Genomic DNA, 27,137 nt, shown 5'->3' with positions numbered 1-27,137 from the left:
CTACTTTACTTACATTTAATAAGCTACAAGTTGCAAAGTATGCAACTCAGCTGAACCATGGCATATCTGGCTTTTACATGTCAGCTTGACTAGGCTAAGGGGTACCCAGAGAGCTGGTAAAAACAAACAAACACAAAAAAAAAAAAAAAAAAAAAAAAAAAAAAACAACAACAAACACACACACACACAAAGATGATTTCTGGGTGTGTCTGTAATGAGGTTTCCAGAAGAAATTAGCATTTGAATCAGTAGATGAGTTTTTTTGAAAAAATTGCTCTCACCAATGCAGGAGTGCATCATCCCATTAATCAAGGGCCTGAATAGAATAAAAATGTGCAAGAAGAGTGAATTTGCTCCCTCCTTGAGCTAGGACATCCAGGTTCTCCTGCCCTTGGGCATCCGCACTTCAGTTCTCAGGCATCAGATCTCAGTCTGTGAGACTTACATCATTGGTTCCCCTGGTTCTCAGGCTTCTGGGTTTGGACTGGAACCACACAACCAGTTTCTCTGGGCCTCCAGCTTGGAGATGGCAAGTCATGTGACTTCTCAGCCTCCATAATCATATGAGCCAGCCCCTCATAATAAACTTCTTTCTATATATCTTTACATATCCTATTGGTTCTGTTTCTCTGGAGAACCCTGCTAATGCCGATGTGAAAGTGCAGTGGTACAGGTGCAAGTTCTTTGGCCTCCAGCGTGCTTCCCCAGCTCCACGTTGGAAGAGGACACAGTTCTCCCCCACTCAAACTTCCTTATTTGAAGCTACAAAGCTTCATTCATACAACCACTGTGACTTCATTTGACTTTCACTTGGCACAAATGGGATTGGGTACAAAAATTGTAAATGCCAGCATGAAAATATTATGACAGCTTCGAATGATCATCCAGGAAATCTTAGATTAACATTTTTACATTTTCACTGAATTAAAATTATAAAGTTAAAAAAGTGTTGTAAAACAATCAGAAGGGGCATCTGGGTGGCTCAGCCGGTTAAGCATCTGCCTTTGGTTCAGTTCATGATCCTGGGGTCCTAGGTTGGAACCCCAAGTCAGGCTTCCTGCTCAGCGGGGCGTCAGCTTCTCCCTCCGCCTCTGCCCGTCCCCCTGCTAGTGCTCTCTCTCTTTTTCTCTCATATAAAAAAAAATAAAATCTTAAAAAAAATTTCAGAAACCCCTGAGAACGCTGAGATGCACCCATTACCCTTCACTCCGACCTCCCAGTTCCCATTTCTCCATGCCAGGCTTCACTGGAGCATACTCAAAACTCAGGTTCATTAAAAATATGAACTTGACATTGAAGGGGAAGAGATAAAGCTGAGCATTACATGAATAGGACTTTGTCAGACTGCAAAGGGAAAGCATCTAAGGTGTTAAGCCCGCCACATAAGGTGCAGCCTTCATACCTAACCCAGTCCTCAGACCTGAAATCCCCCTATCTCTGCTCAAAGCATCTCCTTTCATCCCAAGTCAGAATCTCCAATTATCTGCTGGGAAAACCAGAGCCCTGTGCACCAACAGTGACGTCAACGTCCGCCACAACCTCCTCTACCCCTGTTAGTACTATTCTCAGGTCTACCTCACGTAGTCTGGAGGCAGGTCCTGAGAACTTTCCTAGATTGCCACTGATGGCCACTAACACCTCAATTCCCAAGAGCAGCCCAATGGATTTGGAATTCCCACTTTCCTAATGGGTCCAGCAGAATCTTCTAGGTTAAGTTGCCTTTGTGATCTCTCATCTGAAAGATTATGTACTGTTTCTTTAACCATTGGATCTGTTGAAACAGGTCCATTTACACACACACACACACACACACACACACACAGCACAGCCCAAACAATGCTCAAAGACAGTAGCTTCCACTGGGAAGATAATAATCTCCTAGGCACCATCTCCATCCATGAGGACAGAAAATCCTATTACTATACAGAACAGTGTTTACTTTCTTTCTCTCTTCTTCGCCAGCTTACAGAATGAGAAAAAGATCACACGTTCCTTAGTAGCTGGTCCCTCAGAACAAGAAAAGCTGTGAGCTGACCCTTCTAGTGAGAACTCATCTAAATTATTTGCCAATGGCTTTTGCCCTCTTGGTGACTGGCCATTGAGGGAAGGGAAGGCTGTGAGGTTCTCTTCTAGTTATAAGGTTTATAGCTTCTCAAAATAGTGGGCAAATATCAACAGTTTCTGAGTTATCAAGGAGGCTTCATGAACAAGGGAAGGGCTGAGTCGACATTTGAAGAGCAAGTAGGCTCAGCATAGATGTAGTGGAGGTGTGGGTTGGGGCAGGTGAAAGGAGAAGAAAGAGTGAGATAAAGGCATCAAGGAAGGCAAAGAACCTGCCCTGGGCCAGAGGGTGTGAGGACACTGGCACAGGAGGAAACAGAAGAACATGGGAATAAATAACTGAGGTGGGCAGATTATAGGGCCACTAATGTAACAGACTCAGTTTGGGCTGAGTCCAAAAGGCCATGGGAACCACTCTATTTATGTGAGTAGAAAAGAGAGAATTTAGAAATAAAGTGGTATCTGGGACAGATATATCTGACAGTGGTGAACAGGATGGATTGGTCTGGACACAAGTTAAGGAGTTACTGCAATAATTCAGGTAATGAAGCCTAAATTGTTTGACTCTAGTTCCAAATGGGCAAGTGCTGGGTCACGCTATGATAGATCCGAAGTCCACAAGTGGTGCCTCTCAGACAGGAGAAGCTCACTTCTTCAACTCAGATAGGCTAAAGCCTAGTGACCAGGAGGTATCAGTAATGGAACCCGGGTGAGGACTACCAAAGTCTCCCACTATGTTTAGATGGACACCAGACCTACACGTGTCTGGCTCAAAGAGCCATGATCTTCTGTGTTCTTTTTTATTTAAAAAATGTCACCAGAATCTCCCAGCATTTTCCCAGTCTACTCCCACTAGTCTAGAGCAACAAAGAGATATGAGGCAAGCCCAATAACTCCCAGAATCTCAGGGGTAGGAACACTCCAATGGCACTCCCATCCTATGCCAGTATCAGCCATCTAGTGCCACAATGTTGTTGTAGAACAAACAACCACAAAACCCCAGTGGAGTACAAAAATAGATATTTCTATTTGCTTTTGAGTCGATGGATTGGCTGAACCATCTTGCTAATCTGAGCAGGCTCACTCATGTGTTTGGCAGATCAGCTGAGGGCCAGCTGGTTTAAGATGGCCCCAGCTGGGATGACTCAGCTCCATGTGCCTCTCAGTCTCCAGGAGCTAGCCCAGTTTTGCTCACATAAGGTAGCAGAAGTTGAAGATGAGGAAGAAAGCAAACGAGTTTTCACAAGTCTATACTTCAGTCTAATTTGCTCCCATCCCGTTGGCCGCAGCAAGTCACACATCCTGCAAAGCCACACACAAAGGGCAGAGATACAGAGAGTTCATTAATGGGGACCATTGATGACATTACTGTATCACCATGCCAGAAAAAGACTAGAAGAAATTTGAATTCCTTTTCTTTTAAGATTTTATTTGTTTATTTGAGAAAGAGAGTGAACACACAAGCAAGGGGAGGGGCAGAGAGAGAGGGAGAAGCAGATTCCCTACAGAGCAGTAAGTCCCATGCAAGGCTCTACCCGAGGACTCCGGGATCATGACCCGAGCTGAAGGCAGACACTTAACCAACTGAGCCACCCAGGCACCACAGAAGAGATTTGAATTCCAAAAGCAGATCAAGACCTGGATTGAGGAAGGAAATCTCCACGGTGATGTTAGGAAGGAAACGGTACAACTGGCCACCAGGAGAAGTGAACCTTTAGTGTTAGAAAGGCTGATGAGCCTTGGGGCACCTGGGTGGCTCAGTTGGCTAAGCAATCCAACTCTTGGTTTTAGCTCAGGTCATGATCTGGGATTGAGCCCCGTGCCACGTTCTGTGCTCGGCAAGGGATCTGCTTGATGATTCTCTCTCTCCCTCTCCCCTTGCTTGTTCTCTCTCTCTCTCTCTCTCTAGTTACAAAATGGGTAAATAAATCTTAAAAGAAAAAAAAAGAAACAGATAAAAAAAGACTGATGAGCTTCAAACACACCCCAAGAATGAGGGCTCATTCTTACCTCTTGGCACCTATGGGCAGTGTGAGCATGGACAATGAGTGGCTATTTTGGTCTTCACTGCAGGTGATCACAAATACTTTTGCTTTCCCTACCAACTGGATTCTTCCCTTCTGCATTCATATATAATCTCTTCACCTCTCTCGCTTGACTTCATATGCCTCTCCAGCCAGGCATTCTTGAAATATAAGGAGGAAAAGGAGTAGATGGTGACCTTCTATGGCTATTCCATCAAACTGGTATAGTAAGATGTAAGTTAGAAGCAGAAGGTCCTGGTCATGACCAGCTGGGGAGAAGAAGACCAGATCTTGACCTGCTTATGTCATTGGAAAGACGGCAAAGGTTAGAACATGGTCATGGCGTGCCTTTTACTCTTGACCATGAGAGGTGGAATAATCCAACTTGTGCAAGATGTGGGCAGCCTCCTCAAACTTCAGAAAAGAAATGAGACATTCACTTTACAAAATTCCCAAGACCCCACTTCCCAAGGATGATTCCTCCTACAAGAAAGATCCTGAGATCAGACCTGTAAAGTTGAAGAAGGCTCCTGGCTTCCTGATGAGACAGAGGAACAACCTGAGGTGAGCAGATTTGAAGCAAAGGGCTTGGGGAACAGCCCTTTGACATGCCCAGGAGCCAGGGCAACTGGCATTGGAGGAAAGTGAGAGCCAATAGCATGGGAATGGCTTCTGGGGAGGATGCAAGAACAGGGCTCAGCTCAGAGAAGCAGAGGGGCAGACCGAGGAGCCATAATCAGCAGGAAGCTCTGCAAACAATACTGGAGGTGACAGCTGGGGGAAACAAGAGCCAGCCAGTAGGGCATGTGGCCTGTGTTCCAGCCCAGGTCAGGGAGCAAGAGCTGGCATCTGTGACCAAAATGGGCCAAAGCAAAAAGCACAGCCTCAGACTGGGGTGCTCAGGGGGCAGCAGACTGCCAAGAAAAATAAAAATTCCAGGGCTGGCCAGTTGGCCAAAGCAAGGCCCCAGGCAAGCATCGGAGATGGTGAGGGGAGCACCTCAAGTAGATGATCAGTGCCCACACATCTATGTGGGGCTGGGACAGTGACAGGGACTGTGAGGGCCACTTCCCTCACCTGAGCAGCATTTGCTCCCTCAGATCCCTACAACCAGCAGTAGAATCTAATCATAGATGTGAAATGCTGACCCGCAGAGCGTAGGAGGAGGTGATGGGAACAGGAGGGACCGTGCATTCAGAAGCAGGTTGTACAGAGAATTCTTATACCTTCTCTGTCTTCTGTCTGGAGATGGACGAACCTATTGGTCACTTATTAGAAGTAGGGGGTCAGTTATATCGTCCTCTCCTTCATCTGGGAACTTCAAACTCCCCTTCCCCTAGGAATGAAAATAATAACGCTGAGTCATAAGATCCCAGATACATGTTAGTAAGGCAGCAGGCCAGTGACTTTGCCCTGAATATCACTCAGGTCAAACCAACTGCCCTAAAAATTAAAAACAAAAAACAAAAAACAAAACAAAAAAAAAAAAACACTTTTTTTTTTTTTTTTTTTTTTTTTTTTAAGTTGACCTAATGCAATAGGCGACAGCCTGCAGAGGAGTCCGGCTCTCTGGCTGCTGGTTCAGCAGTTAGAATGGCGCTCATTGCCTCCTTCTCCTAAGAAGAGAGCGCCACCTTGTGTGGAAGCCCTGAAGTCCAGGATAGGTCAACCCATTATTTTATTTTAGCTCACCAGGTTTCTAGAAGACCTGGGCCCTCCTGTCTAATTGCTGGACTACACTGACACAGCATATTATAAGCAAAATAAGGTATCTCTGAGCACGTTAAGCTCTTGCCAGGTCCAGGAGGTGATGCTAAAGATGTACCTGGTCCCTGGAAGGTACCCTTCAGCATAGTTTTTGAGGACCTACTACTCGTCTTCTTCAATTTGGGGCTTCATAGAAGTAGAAACTCTGTGTACCCGAAATTCCCCTATTTAAAGCATGTCTGTGAAGTACAGGCTTCCTACAAGCTCCCCCATTCAAGTCTGAAGCATCCCGGTAGGCTTTCTGCACGAGCGTGTGGGCCAGCCACAGTGCTGCCGTGGGCAAGCCAGCAGCGTGCTGGTGAATCAGCTCTCTTGCAAGAGTGGCCCTGCTTTTGCACCATTTGCTGGTTTCCTTACTGCAGATACTCCCACCGGGGCTGATTTCAAGGACCAGCATGATGACATCACTGCTCCTGAGCTGTGGGGAGACACATACCACTGGCCCTTCGCAGTAGGTGCAAGCTCGCTCCAGGGCGCCACCCGGCTCACAGCCCCACGTCTTGGGCTCATCTGTGGAGAATGTCTCCCGCTCCCTGCTCAGAAGTAAGTAAACAGTCAAAAGGGTCAGAAGAGCTGATGGAAACAGACCAGATTGGGAAATCCAAAGATCCAAAAAAAAAAAAAAAAGAAGAAGAAATCCAAAGATCTACAAAAGCACCAGGCAACACTAGGAAGAGGGATGGGAAGCAAAGAAAAGTTGCCTTTCATGCTTTATAAGGACACAGAATTCCAGGGATGGGGTCTTGGATGCAGTGTTCAGATGGACAATAATACATGGAGGCACCTAACACAGAGTGTGTGCTCAATAGGTTGTCGTGGTGGGCGTTAAGACTACAACTCTTTGAGTTGCCTCAATGGGGCACATATCTTGACAAATCTGTCATTTTCTTCAATTAAGTTCTAAGAGGAATAACTGTACCTTTTTCATCCTCCAACAGATATACTCAGCCTCTCTGAAAGGCCCTGAATGTTTTCATCTTTCAAGTGAGATTGGCAACCACACCGTCAACCAGCACAACACTACTGGGAAAATGACATTTATTGAGTACCTAATGCATAATAGGCAATTAATAGAAGATCTCATTTCTTTTTTGTAGCAACTCTATAAATAAGATGCTATGGCTTTCCTTTCATAAAGAAACTGGGGTTCTGACATATTAAGAGATTAGTCCACAGCTGTTTGGTGAGATAGTGCCTGAACTGAGTGGTTCAAATTGGGACTTTTTGGGCTCAAAGTATATCACTCTCACCATGCATCCACACCACCCTTGAATGAGAGAAGTCAGATCAAAGAAAGCATTGTCACTAGTTTGCAAACCCCGTTCTGCGTATCACATCACTGTTCATGTGAAATGGAACCCTGCGTTTGTGCAGTGCACAACCTGTGCACCCTTCTGTGGCCATGCATGTATTTCCCTCCTCTCTTCCCTGTTACTTGTCCACAGGGCCATTTTCTCTTCCTTAGTTACACTAAAGCAGAAAAAGAAAGTTAAAAAAAATTAAAAACAAGCCCACTTCCACTTAAGTGAAAGACGAAGATTTTCTTTTCAGAGACCTGATGGAAGGGAGAGAAAAGATGGTGGCCACTGAAAACAGGAGTGGAGGATGGTCTGGACTCTGGAGGGATGAGGAGCAGTTAAAACGGAAGAAAGGAGACCCTTCAGTCAGCTCAGTAAGAATGAGCTGCCCAAGTGGAAATTCCCTGCCAAGTTCTCCCACGAACATCCTAGACATATGTAATTCCCCCTGACCTGCAGGTAGGGAACCTGGGGCGGGCGCACCAAAGGACAACTGCTTTGTGGCCAAGGGGTACCTGAACAGAAATCGGAGCAGGGAGGGGCATAACCCTGCAAGCAGGGGCAACATAGAACACCCAACCACCTCACAAGTACTGCACACCCCACCACTGTGGGTACACATACCACCCAAACGGCGCAAGCAGTGCTGGGGATAAAATTATCACCTTGCATAACTGCCTCCAGAATTTCTCTTTGAGGGGAGACTGTCTGGAAAAGTTGGTGAATGCTGGGGCCTAATAGTGAACCCCTGAGGGGCATAGATGATGTCCTGGGCATAAGGGCTTCCAAGGAGAAGGAAGGCAGGGCAGCTCTGCTGGGGAGGAAGTACAGCTGGGTGTGGGGGGAGGGGAAGAGAGGGGAGCGAGAGGAGGGGGAGGGGGAGGCCAACAGGAAGACAGGAGAAGAGAAGTCAGCAGGGTGCAGAACACTGTGTGAAGGGCTGGGGTGCCCCCTCCCTCAAGCACCCCACTCCAGGAAACATTCAACAGGTGCGAATGGGACTCTGGCCACTGAAGAAGCATCTGCGGTCATATCTGGGCTGCCAAGGTGTGGGCCTGGGACACAGACAAAGACTAAGGGACCAGCAGGCTGTGGTGGTGGCCTGACTCCAACAACCTCTTCATCCCTAGAATTTGAAGAAACAGCAGGTTTCCTAAATAGCAAGTTTAGCTATACCGTGCGACATTGGGAGGCCCCAGCTGATATCTGGCTTACGTAAGTTTAGAGGATGGAGGGAGAAAACATAATTCCCAGCGTGAGAGGGTTCAGAGAATGCTTCGCAGAGCAAGACTTAGCAGTAGAGCTTTGCTAGCTAAGAAGATGCTGCATTGCACATGCTCGGAGGCCCTTCCCATCATTTCACCAAGTAGGTACGTCACCCCACCCTCCTTCCTGTGGCCCGAGCAGTGCCAGGGGAAAGGAAAGGCAGGTTTCTCCCTGCTTCTTCTGAAAGTGTGGAAGAGCTCAGGGAGAAATGTGGGGTGAAGGAAAGGAAAAGCCTTTACCAACCACTCCCTCCCTCCCCCCAAAAAAAACCAGCTGGACATGTTTGCCTTCTACCTCTACCTATTGCAGAGGCCCAGAGGGCTAAGTATAATTGACAGGAAGGGAAAACCCTTATTTAAATTTTGAATACTTGGGGATCAGAAATTTGGGAATTTATGGGAATTAAATTAAATTTAAAACTAAATTAAATTAAATTAAATTTGGGAAAGTTATGGGAATAACTTGACTATTTTGCCAATGTCTAACTGTACATATTTTAAGACATGCCTCTGCCTAAAGCTAATAAATGCTTAATTTTGGTGTAACTAGCATTGGATCCATTGACCTGGAGGTGCAATTCCAAGTAGTTGCCCACTTGCAGGTGTAGCACATGGTTGGCACACAGCAGATGTCTGTGGGACAGAGGAGCCAGTCTCCACAGCTGAGCGAGACAGCCACCATAAGCTCTGGAATTCTGAATGGGAAGTAAAGGGGTTTGAAGGCAGAGGGCACTGTCCTGCCAGACACCGAGGATGGACCTTGCCCGGAGCTCCTCTAGCTTGCAGAAACTACAGTGAAGGGCTCGGATCCAAGCATTCCAGAGGCTACCAACATCTTCCCAGCCCGCACGATGGGTTTCTCTGCTTTGCTTGTTTGCTTTCCTTTGATTCTGCTCTTCAAAGGAAATAGGGTGTGTTGATGTTTTCATTAAAGAATGTGCTTTCAGGATGATCTAAATCATCTCACAATAGAATGGAAAGGAAACAAAGAGGCATAAGGAAGCAAGGCTCATGGAATACCTTGATAGAATGAAAACATGTGAGTTTTTGTATATAATGGCATATGACCATGGATATGCCATTCTGTTGTGCTGTGTCCTCCATCCTCTACCCCCTGACCCACAGTCCACAAAAACATAAGCAGCGTGATGAATAAATGTTACTGGGGTAGAGATGAGGGGTGAGTACATGAGGAATTGACATATTTGACCCAGAAAAGAACTCAGCACACATACCACATTCCATCGTCACAACAGCACAAAGGGTAGCTAGCGTATAAGCAAATAAAAACAAACCAAAGTCTTCCCACTGCTTCCCAAAGGCAGTGAGGACTCTGAAAATTACAAAGCAGTAGAGCTTGTGCGAAAATTGACCTTAAGCCAAATGCACTTACTCCCGGAAATCTTCAGCTTAATAAAGGTCTCAGCTTTTTTAGAATAGATGTGGTATAGATGAGATATTTTTAGCTAGCCTACTTATATCAATCTATTAGGCTATATTCTTCCTACTGTAGTTGTGGATAGGGAGAGTAATGGGATTTTGCTCTTAAGAAGGTTAAATCACCATATCTAAGCAGCTGCGGTATGTCGGGATAAGGGAGTTATTTTGCCTCCTGAGACAGGCGAGAGCGAGAAAGCCGGTTACAAAGGCTATGCAAGTCCACACATGTCCCTGAGTCCAGAAGCTGGAAAAAGGGGGCAGAGAGGTGATTATTAGACTCTGCCCCTCGCTTTGATTTCATTTGACTTGGATTGGTCTTTAATCGCAGTCTGTGCTGATGTAAGAAATGCCAGGACTTTGTCTACACCTGCCTGAAACAACTAGAAGACTGGTCAGCTCTTCCACTTATCTCTACAGATGCCAAAGTTCCCTGTATTTGCTGACTTTTTCATTCTTCGTCCAAATGCTTGGGTGTTTGTACGTTTCATGCCTACAGATGCGAGGGTTCCCGTAGAGCCAAACATTTGGACTTCAAAACCTTGAGAATATACACATGGCTGGCTTTTTGTTCAGACAGGGGGCATTGTGTAAAGACAGTTCAGTTTCAATAACAACGTCTAAGAATGGACAGTGCTGGCTAGTAGTAAGAGGGAATCCCGCTTCATTCTAGGGCACTGTGTATTTTAAAAGCCAGCGAACATTTTTTTTTAAGTAAGCCCCACACCCAACATGGGGCTTAAACTCATGACCCTGAGATCAAGAGTCATGCGCTCCACCTACTGAGCCCGCTGGGTGTCCCCGCTAGTGAACATTTTTATTGGGCTGAAGTTCTACTTGGCCTGAGCCCCCCGCCACCATCACAGAGGGCCAAAACGGGGTCACCATGCAGCTAGGAAGAGATCACAGCTGCTGATGCTGAGCTGGACTCAAGCTTTACACAAGCCAAGAACATGAAGAACAAATAAAACTGTGATCTAAGGAGTTTTTTGGACCAGGTTAGAGAAGCCAAATTTTATTGTCAGATACAAAACCAAGGGGGTCAGGAATCAAATAATAATCATTTAAAGACCAGAAAAAAATGAGGAAGGAGGTCCAGGACCATCTCTCTGAATGGGGCTGACATGACTGAGCCTTGTTTTCCACACATTCATGTTGAATGCTTGTTTGAAGGTGCAGGTTGGCAAGGACTGTCTTATAGGGCATAGATTTGGAGTGTCTGTTCAGGAACAGCTTTCTCAGGAGACTTTTCTAGTCGCTGAGAGTTACAGTCCACAGCCCTTCCAGAACAAATCCTTAGCCAATCTCAGCCTGACAAGGACAGATGGTGTCCTTTGGTGTCATGCAGGCTCATACACCACATCCCTGACCAGGTGGATAGAGAGAGCATGAAAACAGAAACTGGTGCCCACAAACACAACCCCCAGTAAATTTCAGGTCTTGGAGGAGGTAAGGAAGGAAATGTAGTCTAGGCTGGAAATTGCAGAGGTAACAATATAATCATGGACCTCGAATTCCTACAGATCACCAGCTCTGCAACATAGTAGGTGTTTGGGAACACAGGACTAACTTCCCTAAAACCTCAGCTACCCCATCTGTAAAGTAAAGCATAATAATAATGGCACCCACTCTCCTGAAATTCTATAAGGTTTGAAGGGCATAGCAGTAGCTGATGTGTCTTGAGTCCTTACAGGGTGTTGAGCATCTTACATGTATTGTTATGTTTGTCAAATGGTAAGAACACAAATGTTCGCTATAATAACCATCTATATTCTAAAATTAGTACAAAGACTTTTAACCAAGCAGCACAAAAGGCAAGTTTTTATTCTTTTTTTTTTTTAAGCATACTCCATGCCAAGTATGGAGCTCAATGTGGACTTGAACTCACAACCCTGAAATCAAGACCTGAACTCAGATCAGAGGTCAGCCACTTGACCGACTGAGCCACCCAGGTGCCCCCAAAAGGCAAGTTTTTAAACTCAAGTCACTAGTCATGAACTATTCAAACATTTGTCTACAGGGTATGTTTGAGGAACAGTCCTGGGGGATATCCAGAATGCAAAGATGGTCTCTGCTCTTGAGAAGTTTCTAGTCTAAAAGGGAAGATCAGATGAACAGAAAAATAACTGCTAGTTACCATATAAGAGAGCAGATGTGTGCTGAAATCAAGATTCAAAGAGGATTAGGAGCAAGGAGGGAAAGGGGCTCCTCTCCTCCTGGATGAGAGCATGGAGCCTCCAGGAAAGGGAATGGCATGGCGGACACAGACAGTGGGCTCACCCAATGGCCATTTCCACCTCAGTGCCCTCTTGCTCACTTGCCGATTAGATACTGACTTTCCCAGCCTCCTTTGCAGCTAGAGTAGGAGTGGCCGTGTGACACAAGGCTGGACATGAGACGTTAAAGGAAGATCATGAAAGCTTCTGAAAATGTTCTTAGTATTTGATAAAAGGGAAATGCATCAATAGTGACACCCTTGCACTTCTTCTTACTCTGAACATGGACATGATGCTTGGAGCTAGAACAGACACTTTGCGACCATACTGAAACAAGCCAACATGTTGAGGTGACCGAAAAGAAGGATCCCCAGGAATGAGGTCTTCGGTGACGTGGCTGAGCCACTGCAGCAGCTCTGGGAAGCCCACCTCTGGACTCCCCGTTACATGAAAGATTGAATGTTCTTCTTGTCACTGCTATTTTATGTGACTTGTAGTTAAATGCATTCCTAACGGATACAGAGGAGGAGAGAGCAAAAACACCAAAGCTGGAAAACACAGAGCACTTGCAAGGAAAGGTGAGTCTACCCTGATTTGTTGGAACACAAGCAGAGGAAGAGGGAACATAGCAAACCAGGCTAGAAGTGCAAGCTGGAGGGCCTTGTGTCAGGGGGAAAGTTTACATTTAGTGGTGGAGAAGCTCACGAAGTGTTTGCACAAGGGAATCATGTGAAAAGAATGGTATGTCTGGAGGCACCTGGGTGGCTCAGTCGGTTAAGCATCTGCCTTCAACTCAGGTCATGATCCTAGAATCCTGGGATCAAACCCCACATCTGGCGCCCTGCTCAGCAGGGAGTCTACTTCTCCCCCTACTCCTCCCCTGTTCATGCTCTCTCTCTCTCTCAAATAAATAAAAATCTTTAAAAAATAAAAAAAGAAAGAACTACACCTCTGGAATATGAAACTATGGGTAGCTTGGTTTGGAAGGCAGAGGTGCTAAAGGCTGGGCGAGCTGCTGGTTAGCATGCCACAGTGGGTATTCAGGGGACAGGTGGCGGGTGCCTGTCCAGGGGGTGATGGAAGCAGGAAAGTGGATGACATAGACACAGACTGAATTCTCTTTTAACTTCTCCTCAAATATGGAGAAGTGCAGTCCTTAAAGCAGAACTTGAAAGGACCGTTTTTATGGACTACCTACCTGTATTTCACACCAAAAAGTACTCTTACGAATCCCTATCTCTCCTAATCTATAAAAACGCTTTGGTTAGGGCTAGCGAGTGCGTGCGAGAGCATTCAGAGGGACCTGAGAGAGCCAGCACCTCATGATGCCTTCATCTGCCCCATGAGAAGGATCCATGTTTCAAATGAATTTCCTGGGGGAAAGAAAACATAGAAAGCCCTAGAGGTGTGAGGGAACAAAAACACAAGTTATTTATTTGTGCCTGCTTTGTGCCAGAAACAGTTCTAGAAACACATGCACACTATCCCTCATGTTTACCAATTTTTAGAACTGGTATAATTGTCTTCCTTTTCCAGCTAAGAAACCATGGGTTAGAAAGTTTGCCCCTAACCCACATTATGCACCTGTTACCTGGCAGGGCTGGAACCAGGCATTAACTCAAAATCCTGTGACACGCCTCACGAAAGCGGTTATGAGCTGAATTGTGTCTCCTCGAAATTCCTCTGTTGAACTCTGGATCCTCAGAACCTCAGAGTGTGACTATTTGGAAGTAGAGCGCCATTAGAGAGAGAATAGAGGCAAAGTAAGGTCGTATGGCCAGGGGCTGGTCCCATCTGACTGGTGCCCAATGAGGGGAGGAGACCAGGACACAGCCAAGCATGGAGCAAAGACACGGGAGACGCAGGGAGAAGACGGCCATCTGCAGATTAAGGAGAGAGGCCTCGGAAGAAGACAACCCTCCTGACACCTTGACTTCCAGCCCTCAGAACTGTGAGAAAATACATTTCTGTCGTGTCTGTTCCCCAGTCTGTGGAACTCTGCTCTGCAGCCAGCAAATTCACACAGCTTTCTTCCCCCAACCTGGTCACTTTTCCTGCCACCCCTGAAGACAGGGATGCCAGAGGACTGGCTCTGGATGAGAAAGAGGGAGGCTCCTTTCTGTACCACCAGCATGCTCCAGTCTCAGAATAAAGAGAGATTTACTCCACTTAAAAGCACTGGAAGGTACCTCAGAGAGTTAAACGTATAATCACCGTCTGACCCAGCTATTCTGTGTATGTATCCCAAAGAACCGCCAATGGGCCTCCACAAAAACACTTGTACACAAATGTTCACAGCAGCATTATTCATAATGGCCAAAAAGGTGGAAAACATCCCAAGGGCAGCCAACAGACGAACAGACAGACAAAATGTGGTCTATCCACACGATGGAATAATATTCAGCCATCAAAAGGAATGACCTGGTGATTCACACTACGACAGCTATGAACCTCAAAAATGCGCTCAGTGACAGAAGCCAGACACAAAAGGCCACATACTGCATGATTCTACTTACGGGAGACGTCCAGAATACAAATCCATAGAGACAGAAAACAGATTAGTGGTTGCCAGGGACTGGGAAGTGAAGGGAATGCCGAGTGATTGCTTAATGGGCTCAGCGGTTCCTTTAGGGGAAATAAAAATGTTCTGGAATGAGAAAGAGGTCACAGCATTGTGACAGTACCAAATGTCCCTGAGCTGTGTGCTTTCAAATGGTTAATTCTGTATTACATGAATTTTGCCTCCATTTTTTTTAAGGGCCAGGAGCATAGAGAATGGAGGAGGAAGGGGATCTGCAGAGACATTGGGCAAAGCAGGGTGGTGGAGAAAGGACCAAAGTGACAAAGACACCACCTCTGCCGAATCCAGCTGTGTGACTGTGGGTGACTCACCCTCGTTCTCTCCTCTGTTACAACAGCCAGCTCCCAGCAAACACTCTACAGATGTTAGTTCCTGTGCGGAATTTACTATGATCAATGCTATGGATCTATATGACCTTCTCTAATGACCTCCTAGATGCACCCCGGTTCGTAAATGTTTGCTTGTTCAATCACAGCCAACTTCTAAGACAAAACAGCGCCAAGAGGCCAGAAGAAGAGCCTACTGTTCTAAGAAACATTCTGTGTTGCATGAGGGGAGGAGAAAGGCAAAGCAGAGCCAGCAATTCGGGAGTTAGAGGAGCAAAAGCAGGCTTCTGGCCAATGTTGTTAAAGAAAATACGTTTTTCTTCACCATCTTGCCAAGTCCATAAATAGCCCACAGTATAGGATGAAATATGACATTGTATGTAAATGTGATTCGTAAATTCTAAGGCTTGTCTGCTCCGGGGAAGAGCTGATTTGTAACCATGGGAACATCTAAGAGGCAAGAATTGGCTGAGCACATTGGCTGTAATCAAGTCAAGACCCCGCCCCTGCCAGGGAGCACCCGAAGTCAGGACCATGATGGGGAGGGGGCCTCATGACTGCTTTCTCTTGACCAGAAGGACACAGCCACAGACACATCCTGAATGCTGTGGTCTCCAGGGCATGTGGGGCGTGGTGTTCCATCCTGCTCCACCTTCCAGAGGACAAAGCCCACATTTTCCCTCCTGGCCCTCCAGGCCATGCTGCAGGGAAGGACTCCAGGTCCCCCGAGGCAGTGCCAAGCAACGCTGGCACAAGCAAGCCTGCAGGGCGAGTCAGGCCATGGCTGGATGGGAGGCTCCCCCAGGATGATGGATCCTGCGCCAGGGTGCCACCCTGTCTTGCCTGCCAACAACCACCTAACCCTGGGAGCCCCTGTGCACAAGGAAGAGAAGCATACGGATTCATCTAAATGCATTCCCCCAGGCCTTGTGCATCCTGATGCTGTCTACGTGGGCTTTGCCTTGACCAAAAAAACACTCACACAAGGAAAGACCCAAAACATGGTCACCTGGGGTCTTCCTGCCTGCTCAACAATGTGCCAACTTCTATTCTAGCAAAACTGATATGTGTATGTCTATTGCACACCCAACATTTGTTAGGGTCAACTATGTTCCCAACATTTCCATTTGGCAAAGCGAGAGGGTCATAATAAACAGAAGGCAAGTTCTCTGACCTAAGGACTTAATTTGTTTATTCATGGATTCATTCAGTGTTTTGGTTGTTTTCTTTTTTAAGATTTCATTTATTTATTCATGAGAGATGCCGAGAGGGAGGCAGAGACATAGGCAGAGGGAAAAGCAGGCTCCCTGCAGGGAACCAGATACAGGACTTGATCCCAGGTCCCTGGGATCACCACCTGAGGCAAAGGAAGATGCTCAAACACTGAGTCACCCAGGTGCCCCTGATTCTTTTTTTGAGCCACCTATTATGTGCCAGGCTCTGATGCTAGAAGTTTGAAGTCAACATAGGGAGGAAAAGTATCCTATCCAAATCAGCTATAGAGAAGAATCTCAAACAGACATAGCATGTAGGCAAATCGTACCAACTGGTGACACAAGATAGAAGTTTAGCCATTTGTGTTCATCATCATGTAAATTCAGGCACTTTGGAGCTAGAAGGGACCCAAGTGACCACTGAGTCCAATGCTCCCTACCCAGTGACTAGCTCATCAGAATCTCCTGGAGAGCTTCTTAAACACGCAAATTCCTCACATACCCACCAGGATGGGAGAGGAGGTAGAGAAATTGGAACCCTTGTGCATTATTGGTGGGAATGTAAAATGGCTATAGGACGCAGTATGGCAGCTCCTCAAAAATTTAAAAATAAAAGTACAATAAGACCCAGCAATTCCACTTCGGGGTGTCCACCTAAAAGAATTGAAAGGGGGACCCCCAAGAGATACTTATATACCTCATATAGCAGCATTAATAAATTGTGAAAGCAACCCAAGTGACTGTGGTCAGATTAACAGGCAAGTAAAATATGCCAAAAAAAAAAAAATTAATTCAACCTTAAAAAGGAAGAAAATGCTGTAGTATAGTATAACATGGATGAACCTTGAGGACATTATGTTAAGTGAAACAAGCTGGTGGTAAAAAAGACAAATACTTTATGATTCCAGTTATTATGAAGTACATAGAGTAGTCAAATTCATAGAGACGGAAAGTAAAATGGTAGTTGCTCTGGATGGGGGGCAGGGAGAGAAGGGGGAGTTGTTTAATGGGTACAGAGTTTCAGTTTAGCAAGATGAAAAAGTTTTGGAGATTGGCTGCTCAACAGTTGGAATATACATAACACTGCTGAAATGTACTGTTAAAAATAGTCAAGTTTGTCAAATTTACATCATAGGTATTTTACCACAATTTTTAAAATACAGGTTCCTGGGCTCTGGTCCCGAAGATTCAGATTCATTAAGTCTGGAATGGGATTCAAGAATCCCAAAGCTCCCCGGGGATTGCTGATTTGAACCAGTTTGGATATCTCCAAACCAACCAAGTTCTTATTCCAGAGATGAGAAACTGCAATTCAAGGAGGTAAAGTGATTTGCCAAAGGTCACTCAGCTCCCTAGTGACTGTGCTTGGACAGGCCTAGGTGGGTGGTTTCTAACCCTGGCTGGACATCTGAGTCACTCACTGGGCCCCAACCCAGACCCACTGAATCAGGATTTCTAGGGGGAGAGACCTGAGCAATTGAGTTTTGTAAATGCTCCACGAGCTCTCAAAATCTTGACCTCTGGCCAGAGTCGAAGCTCCTGACAAAGTCTTTTGGTTCTTTTCACACTCACGCATTGGACACCAGATTGTAATTAAGAACTGGGGACCGTGTGTCTGCTGTTTGAGAGGGCTGCTACCAGCAGAGCTTCCAGCCAATTTTGTTGGTTTAGCAGCCATGGTTTAGCACCCTCTTGAGACATAAAGTTTTGAAAAAAATCAGAAGACCTCACTACTGCATATTTAGGGGTCTACAACATGCCTCTGAATCATTCATACAACTGAGAACACAACCAGAGACACATGTGGAAGAAGGAGCAGGATACAACTGCTCTGTTCCTCTTCACTAGCCTGGAAGGCAAAAGAAAGCCATGGTTCTAACACAGTCTCCAAGCCCTCAGCTGCCTAAGACAGTAAGAAGCCAAGACATATTTCTAGAACTTTCTTTCAAAAAATATCCAACAAAACCCCAAGCCTGCTTATGCAGACCAAAGGGCACTCCACCTTAGCCTCACCACACATAAGCTTTCCTGCTTAAAGCAGATCAGATTCCAAAGAGCCATTGGGCTAAAGTTAACAAACCATTTCTAGGTTTACCAACAGGATTGCCATTCAACCATGCGAAGCTTTCACACTACTTGGGAATGGCATGTGTGTTTGGGGGCGGTCTCCTCTAGAATAGGCCAATGTGGCTGTCATCAAAAAGACAAGAGACAACAAGTGTTGGCAAAGGTGTAGAGAAAAGGCAGCCCTTGGGTACTGTTGGTGGGAATGTAAATTGGTGCAGCCACTAAGAAAAACAGTGTAGAGGTTCCTCAAAAATTAAAAATAGAACAACCATGTGATCCATCTATCCCACTTCTGGGTATACATCCAAAGGAAATGAAAACAAGATCTTAAAGAGATCTTCACCCCCATGTTCATTGCAGCATTACTCACAACAGCCAAGATATGAAAACAACCTAACTGTCCATCAATGAAAAAATGATGGATAAAGATGTGGTATATACATAAATACAGGGAAATCCTGCCATTTGCTACAACTTGAATGAATCTTGAGGGCATTATGCTAAGTGAAATAAATTGGATAGAGAAAGACAAATAGTATATCACTGATATGTGGACTCTACAGAGCCAAACTCGGAGAACCAGAGAGTAGAGTGACAGTTACTAAGGGCCGGGGATGGGAAGCAATTGGCCAAAGGATTCAAACATTCAGATATAAGATTAACAAGTTTAGGGATCTAACAGCATGGTGATTATAGCTAATAGTCCCACGTTAGATATTTGAAAGTTACTAGGGGAGTAAATCCTAAGTGAAAATCTTAAAATTACATGTTGCTTATATCTCAATAAACATGGGAAAATAATTAATTCTTGATAATGGGATAGGTCAATATCACCTATGCTGAACACCTGTTGAGGCAGGGAACCCCCTTCCTGGATGATCTCTGCAAGTGTCTCAAGGAATTCTTTAGCAGCTGATCTCCAGGCCACTGTATCTGCAGTCACCCCCTCAAATACACTCTTTGATGCCAAGCAGCAGATCATAGATGGAACAGAGCAGTTATATCCTGCCCTCTCTTCCACGTGTATTTCTGGTTGTATGCTCAGTTGCAAAAAGGAAGCAGAGGCAATGCAACAGACCCCAAAATGTGTAGTAGGAAGGTCTTCTGCTTTAACAAAGCCTTTATTTCTCAAGAATAGGTTTTGAACTTCTGGGCCACATTCAGCTTGTGATGGTTTGGCAGCAACATTTTTGCCATTTACAGGCTTTTAATGTCCTAAGCAAACTGTGTCACCTGAACCAACAACAGTAAGCCAAGACTTCCAGCAATGGTGCTCAACGTCTCATCATAGCAGCAAATTTTGATTTCATCAGCCACTTTTCCTTGTCTTCTTGTGACTTGACAAACATCTCCCGTGTTGCTTGATCTACTCTTTGTCCTTCTAACCATCCTTACTGCCTAATAATAATTCTCCCTGCATATGCAAGTGCAGAGTAAGCCAATAAATAGTATGGCTGCCAGAAAAGGGTCCCCTGGCAGGAGCTTTCCTGCAGCCACCTGCTGGGGGTGGGCAAGTTGGTGCCCTCTGGCTCTGGAGCAGGGCTCTGTGGTCGGAGGTTTGGAGATGGAGAGGCCTTCTGTGCTCTGTTCAGTTGCCCGACAGCCCTGTTTTCTCCATCCTGATTCCCTTGATCCTAAAACACGTTGTCACTTCCATTCACGGGAGCCCAGCAGCCCAGGACATGCCCATTTACCCCAGGAGTGACTAGGGCAACATAGTGGAGACTCTGATCCACAGAAATAAAGGCAACAAAAGGCTTAATGCTCACTGCAACTGCAGACCACGCAGAGCTCCTCATCCCTCAGCACGGTGTCCAGCCACATGCATCCCACGAAAGAGAGCAGGAACTTGAAATTCAAAAGTTACGTCCAATAACCTACCCTCCCCATTCGTGGGGAGATGCAATGACTCCTCCCAAAGAGACGTCTGCACCCCCATTGCAATATTTTTCCTTACAGCATTATTCACAATAGCCACAATACAGAAACAACCTTAGAGTCCATTGATGGATAAAGAAAACGTGATACACACACACACACACACACACATACGAATGTTATTCAGCCATAAAAATGAAGGAAACCCTGCCATTTGTGACAACACGGATGGAATTCATACAGAAAAAGACAAATACTATATGATCTTACTTATACGTGGAACCTAAAAAAACATGCGGGAAGATACACACGCAAACACACACACACACAGCCATTCCCTGTCCCAAAGCTACATTCATGGCTCCAAGATGATTGATCTAGAGTAGGTCCTGAATCTGCCAAACACCACAGCCGAAATTAGCCCTCTCAGTTCTGGACCAGACTCTCCTACCCTATGGCGAGCTTACCCCCGAGAAGCTCCTCTTATCCTTTCCTGCCATCTGACCTCTGTTGGGCAACTCAGGATACAATGTTTGTGGAAAAAACATTGAATATTCTTTTTTCCCATTGTTATTGAGATAAAATTGACATATAACATTGTAAAAGCTTAAGGTGTACACCATAATGATTTGATATATGTACATATTGCAAAATGATCACCATGATAAGTTTAGTTAACATCCATCACTTCGCAAAGTTCCTATTTTTTTTTTCCTTACTACTACTTTTTCCTTTATCCTGGTGCAAAACTCTTAAGATCTCCTATCTTAACAACCTCCAAACATACAATGCAATATTGTTAACCATAGTCACGATGTTGTGCATGATAGCCCCAAGACTTATTTATCTTATAAATAGAAATTTATACATTTTGACCGCCTTCACCCATTTCCTCATCCTGCACTCTCTGCCTCCAGCAACCACAAATCTTCTGCTTCTATGAATTTGTTTTTTTAGATTCCACATGTAAGTGAGATCATATAGTAGTTGTCGTTTTCTGTATGAATTCCATCCATGTTGTTCCAAATGGCAGGGTTTCCTTCATTTTTACAGCTGAATAACATTCGTGTGTGTGTGTGTGTGTGTGTGTGTGTGTGTATCACATTTTCTTTATGGACTATAAGGTTGTTTCTATATTGTGGCTATTGTGAATAATGCTGTAAAGAAAAATAGTGCAGTGGAGGTACAGACGTCTCTTTGGGAGGAGTCATTGCATCTCCTTAGGATAAAGACCCAGAGGTGGATTTACTGGGTCACGTGGGAGTTCTATTTTTAACTTTTTTACAGAACCGCCATACTGTTTTCCACCATGGCTGCACCAATTTACATTCTTACCTGAGTTTTCTGAAGAGAGGATTAAAATCTGAATCTGTTCCCTCTCTAGAGATTCCTGTGCTCCATATGCAAAGGTATAGCCACTCTCTCTATTACAGTGAACTTGCTTTGCATGTCTATCCCTAAAAAGCCATTTTATCAATAATTTTCCTAGAATGAAACAAGTGAAAGCAGGTAGAGACACAAAACTTGGAACAGCAGAAGTAAAGCGTTGTTATTGAAGGATTCTGTGATGATACACCAGGCAACCGAAGGAAACTGACAGAAAAACTACCTCAAAAAATAAGAACATTTAGTAAGGTAGCAGGCTATCGAATTCATAAGGAAACACTAACCGGTCAGACAACATGATGTGGGGGGGAAGCCCCATTTACAATAGGAACCAGAGAGGAAAAACATAAAATAAACTTAACCAAATAGCTTAAGGCCTACAGGAAGAAAATAGTTCTGAAAGAAACAAAATAAGATTTGGACAAATCACGTTGTGATGTCAACATTCCTCTAAATGAATTCACAAATTTAACACTACATCAATAGTAAGTGCCAGCAGAATATTTTCTGGAGCTGGACAAGAGGATTCTAAAATTCTTCAAGAAAAATAGGGGTGCCTGGGTAGCTCAGTTGGTTAAGCGTCCGGCTCTTGATTTGGGCTCAGGTCACCATCTCAGGGTCATGAGATCAAGTCCCATGTCGAGCTCTGTGCTAGACATGGAGCCTGCTTAAGATTCTCTCTCTCAAAAAAAAAAATTAAACTTCTGCATGAAGAAAAACAGCCAAATGAATTATTATAAACAAAGACAAATGACAAATAGAAAGATACAACTCACACCCATATATACAAAAAGTTCTTACACATCGACAAGTAAAAAGATCAATGACCCAAAGAAAAATGGGTAAAGGGTAGCCCACTAAAAAGGAAATATAAATGCTCTCCCTCATTCACAATAAAAGATGCAAATTAAAGCCATCAAGATTTCATTTTTCTACTTAACAAATTGGCAAAAATCCCAATGTTTAATAAGGCGGAAGTCAGAAGAGGAAACAGGTCCTCTCCCTTATGGCTAGTGGGAGTGCGAAGTGATACAATCTGTTTGGAAGCAATTCAGCAATGTCTGTACAATCACAAAGGCATGTTCCTTTTGGCCAGACAATTCCACTTCCAGGGATTTAATTAAACAGTCACTTTTTCATGCGTGCGAAATGACCATCATATAGAATTACTAGTTGAGGTGTTGTATATGGTAGCAAAAGATTGGCATCAAATTAGATGTACACCGATGGGAAGTCATGGTCCAGCCAGACAGTGGAATACCACACAGCTCTAAAAAGAGACGAGAATGCTCGTAAAGAACGGAGACAGAAAGGTCTCCAAGATCAGAGGTCACAAGGGAAAAATAAGCACAGAATATAAAGAACACTGTTAGTTGTTTTTCACATTCACATTTGTTCATACCTTTCATGATGCCTCTTAAAGGACACCTGAAGGAACTAAATCATACTGGACACCTGCTGGAGGAACAGAAACTGGGAGGACTAGAGACAGATTGGGGCAACAGCCAATGGACCTATTTATAGTTTTCATCTTAAAACTATGGAAATGTATTTTTTAAAAATAGCCTATGGGCGTGTATTACTTATTTTTAAAAGAAAATGCTAATTTCTTAAAGAATGCGCCTAACAAGGGGGTTCAATGATACTTCCCTTGCTTAACTCGTGCAAAACACCGTGTCACAAACAGAAGTGGGGCTGCTGTCTGCTTATCGCAGAGGGGCCACGGTGCTGAGATTCCAGGCCTCACCCCATGAGTCTCAGTCCTCAGGACAAGGCCAGTCAACTGTCAGCCCGAAGTCCCTGCTCTGCAATCCCACCCCCAAGCATTCCTGGGTCGGTAAAAAGATCTAAAACAGCCAACCTGGCCCAAGACAGTCTTTCTTTGGGAAGCTAAAGCTTATTTCCCACACCACATTGTAAAATTTTAATGAGTTGATGCCTTCTCAATACTCATTATGGAAAAACGACTGAATAATCTGCAATGACATTATAAGATAAACGTTCCTTTTGGAGCAAGACTACCAAAGAACATAAAGCCGAGATGTGCTGGATGTCTCCCACTGGCTCTCCATACTGTGTGCTTTTCAACATGGTGGTGGTTCACCGATCTCTCAGAAGCAACCCTTTATCCTGACGAGAGCTTATGTTAGCTCTTATGTCTTAGATAACACAGCCGTAGGCAAAGCTATGAATTCTTTCTTTCCATGAGAACCGTGGCTGTTGAAGGCAGTGGAGCGTCTTGATGTGGGCTGTCACTCTCTGCGTTGAGATGGGCAAGTGGAGACCCTGCATGGTTGCCCACCGTTGAACCCATCTCCTTCCTAGACTTGGGTGCAAAGCAAGAGTATGTTCGGAAAGCAGAGTTTTGCTCTTCTTCTGAGTGGCTAGACTCCTACTGTAATATTTGCTGTATTCTCAACCAGATGTCCCAAGGGAGCAGGGACAGAGGAGAGGAGGGCAGGGGCATGAGGAAAGCAGTGTTTCTGTGTGCCTGGAGACACTGTCCACCGCGCTCCAGCCAGCGCATTCTTGCCTTCTTGGCCTGCTTAAGCCCTATTTGTTCGTCGAGACAGAAGATATTGCCTCCTCCAAGAAGCCTTCTCTGACTCTCCTGCTGCACAGAATGCCCATCATTATTTCTTCCTCAGTGTCCTGTGCCCATCTTTTATCAAAGCCTAATCCTATCACACTCCAACAGTCTCTCCATATGTCTTCTTTCGTCTAGACTGTGAACTCTCTAAAGCCAAGAGGTGTACCTTATTCATCTGAACCGTCAGACTAAAGAGCATCAGCGGGTACGCTGTAAGTGCTCAGCAAAGACTGGATAAATGAATAATGGTTCGGAGAGAGGAAATTTCACCTACCAAGGGTTAGGAGACAGCAGAGGTCAAGTCTTTCCTTCTATCACCAGTTAACAAACACAAGAGGATTATTTGGGAACCCTGGGGAAGGCCCAGAGACCTAAGCTGTCCACGAAATTTCATCTCCGGTTGCAGATCTTTAAGTGGGTCATTCTGCCTTCCATGGACAGCTGGGCATGACCAGCGGGACAACAGCTGCACCAGCAGGCGTCCCCATAAAGTAGCTAAGTCCAAGAAACTGAGCCCATAGGGGCTCTAGGAGCTCAGAGGGGAGAGAGTAAGGGATTCCTGATGGGAAGACCCCAGTGGGGAGCAGAGTCTCAAAGAAAGGAAGTTCAAGACCCGGATTGCTGAAGCAGACAGTGGCAAATGGCAGGGGGGCTAGGACAAGCCAACCACACAAGTGAGGATGAGCTCCTCACCTCCTCTACCACCTACCTTCCACCCTCCCCGCCTCCTCCCCTGAGAATGCCGGGCTCTGAGCTAGTGGGGGAACATACAGCCCAAAGTAGGAAAGTGGCAGTCAGGATACAGGGAGGGAGAAAGAGGAAGAGCGATGAGACCCCAAGTCTAGAGAGAGAAATAGTGTGAGCAAAGGTGGAGAGGACAGAGAACACACAATGAGTAACTGCACAAAAAAAAAAAAAAAAAAAAAGGCTGAACAGGTAAAGCAGAGCCGTCCAATAAAAACAAAAAACAAAAACCCCACCCAACAGGTGGAGGTGGCAATAGGGAGCCATCGTGAGCTCTTGAGTAAGGATATGACAAAGGCAATGTTTTGAGAACATCAATTTGACAAACATTCAGGGTGGTTAGAGCCGGACCATTGGGGGGTGGGGGTCTGCCCGGCCAATCAAGGGGTCGCCCCGATGTGCTGTTATGATGACAATGAGAGCTACATGGAGAGAAAAATCAAGCAGTCCATTTCTAAGGAAGGAAAAAAAAAATTGCTGCCTTGAGGACAGTTTGAATATCAGGTGCGAAGCGCAGGGATGGGTCTTCAAGAAGAATCTAAGGCTTCTACAGCCTTTGTGGAAAGATGGGCAGCTCACCTAGTGGGGAAGGATCTGGGACTCAGGTAGGAAGATGACTAAGGAGGTGGACTCCGAGCCTGGTGAGGTGCTGGGAGCAGTGTGTTGAGCTGATGGGCCAAGCCTGGACCTGGACCAGGCCACCCACATGGCTCTGCACGTGGACGCAAGGGCAACTTTTATACTGTATGCTATGCAAGTCCCCTGCCCAAAGAGATTTAAGGAGGGGCCCATCTCTGGGGCTCCCTCTTTCTGAAGTCAGAGCACCCCTGGGTCCAACGGCTCTGGATGGACCCAGGCAGCTGTGCTCGTGCCCCACAGGCCCGATTTTACCTCTTGGCTCTCACCTCACCCTGTGGGGTCGGTCTCCCTTCACTCCACGGATAGGAACTTGGCCTCGGGCTGAGGTTGGCTTTGAATCCAGCGTTCAAACTTCATAAAAATCACCTCTTTTCTCACTGAACGTCTTGTTGGAGGTAAGTGCTGTCCTTGAAAGGTTTGAAAAAGCAGCTTAGGACAGAAATGTTATTCTTCCAGAAACACCCTCCCCAGGTCCCAAACCTTGTCAACAGGGGGGAGGGAGTCCCTGAAAAGCACAGGGTCTGGGAGGAGGGGTGGGGGAGCTATTTTTAGGCCATGATGTCACCTCCCAAGGGCCATGAGTGTCAGTGGGCGAAGGAGGGAAGGAGGGCTGGCCCCAGGACTGTGTTTCTCAGCCCACATTCCAGGAGCTGCTGGCTGATGAATGGTTATTTTCTGCAAAGAAAAATGTGCTGTCCAGATGAATGGGGGTCTGTCTGGGGCCTCGCTGGAAAACCTATTGGTGGATTTCAAAAGGAATCCTGGCTGAGCAACCGACCGCAGAGCTCCATTTCCAGGCCTGCTCCCGTCGCCTCCCATCTTCTCCCTCCCTTCCTCCCTCCCTGTCCTCCTGGGCCTTCCCTTGTCACCTCCCTCCTCCCCTTTAATATTCCAGCAGGCAGCTGCTTGGCAAGGAGCGAAGAAGGGGTGCGTGGGCCCCACAACAGGAGGTAGGGGCAGCCGCAGCCCACAGGCCCCAGGATCCCTGCCCAGATGAATACAATCTTTTTTTTTATTATTATTAATTTTTTTATTTTTTTATTGGAGTTCGATTTGCCAACATATAGCATAACATCCAATGCTCATCCTGCCAAGTGCCCCCCCATTGCCCATCATCCAGTCACTCCCACCCCCCGCCCACTTCCCCTTCCTCTACCCCTTGTTTGTTTCCCAGAGTTAGGTGTCTCTCATGTTTTGTCACCTGCACTGATATTTTCACTCATTTTCTCTCCTTTCCCTTTATTCCCTTTCAATAATTTTTATATTCCTCAAATGAATGAGACGATATAATGTTTGTCCTTCTCCGACTGACTTATTTCACTCCAGAAACTGGGTTTTCGATGGCTACAGACAGGCAAGACCAAGTGTACTTTTTTATTTTTAAGATTTTTATTTATATATTCATGAGAGAGCGGGGACAGGGAAGTGGGGGAGAGGAAGAGAGGCAGAGGGAGAAACAGGTTCCTTGTGGAGCAGGAGCCTAGTGCGGGACTTGATTCCAGGAGCCCAGGATCATGACCTGAGCTGAAGGTAGACGCTTAGCCGCTTAGCCACCTGGGTTTACTGATGCCTCCTCCAGCTGTACCCAAATGTCACAGGGTATACTTCCTAGCTCATGCCCTATGAATAACTTTGAAATCGAAG

At 45.6% G+C, this 27,137-nt stretch overlaps 1 long non-coding RNA gene across 1 annotated transcript in view; it reads right to left on the bottom strand.

Moving 5' to 3' along the window:
* The window catches only part of LOC112670446 (uncharacterized), a 65,696-nt gene extending 39,585 nt beyond the window's left edge, over positions 1–26,111 (bottom strand). Inside the window, exon 1 of the long non-coding RNA XR_007402634.1 lies at positions 25,760–26,111. This is a non-coding gene — a long non-coding RNA (uncharacterized LOC112670446). The remainder of the gene's footprint in view (positions 1–25,759) is intronic.
* Positions 26,112–27,137: the final 1,026 nt, after the last annotated feature.

The sequence above is a fragment of the Canis lupus genome, chromosome 16 (genome assembly GCF_003254725.2).
Source record: "Canis lupus dingo isolate Sandy chromosome 16, ASM325472v2, whole genome shotgun sequence".
NCBI lineage: Eukaryota > Metazoa > Chordata > Mammalia > Carnivora > Canidae > Canis > Canis lupus.
The sequence above is the reverse complement of the archived record's forward strand: the minus strand, read 5'-3'. Positions and strand labels throughout refer to the sequence as shown.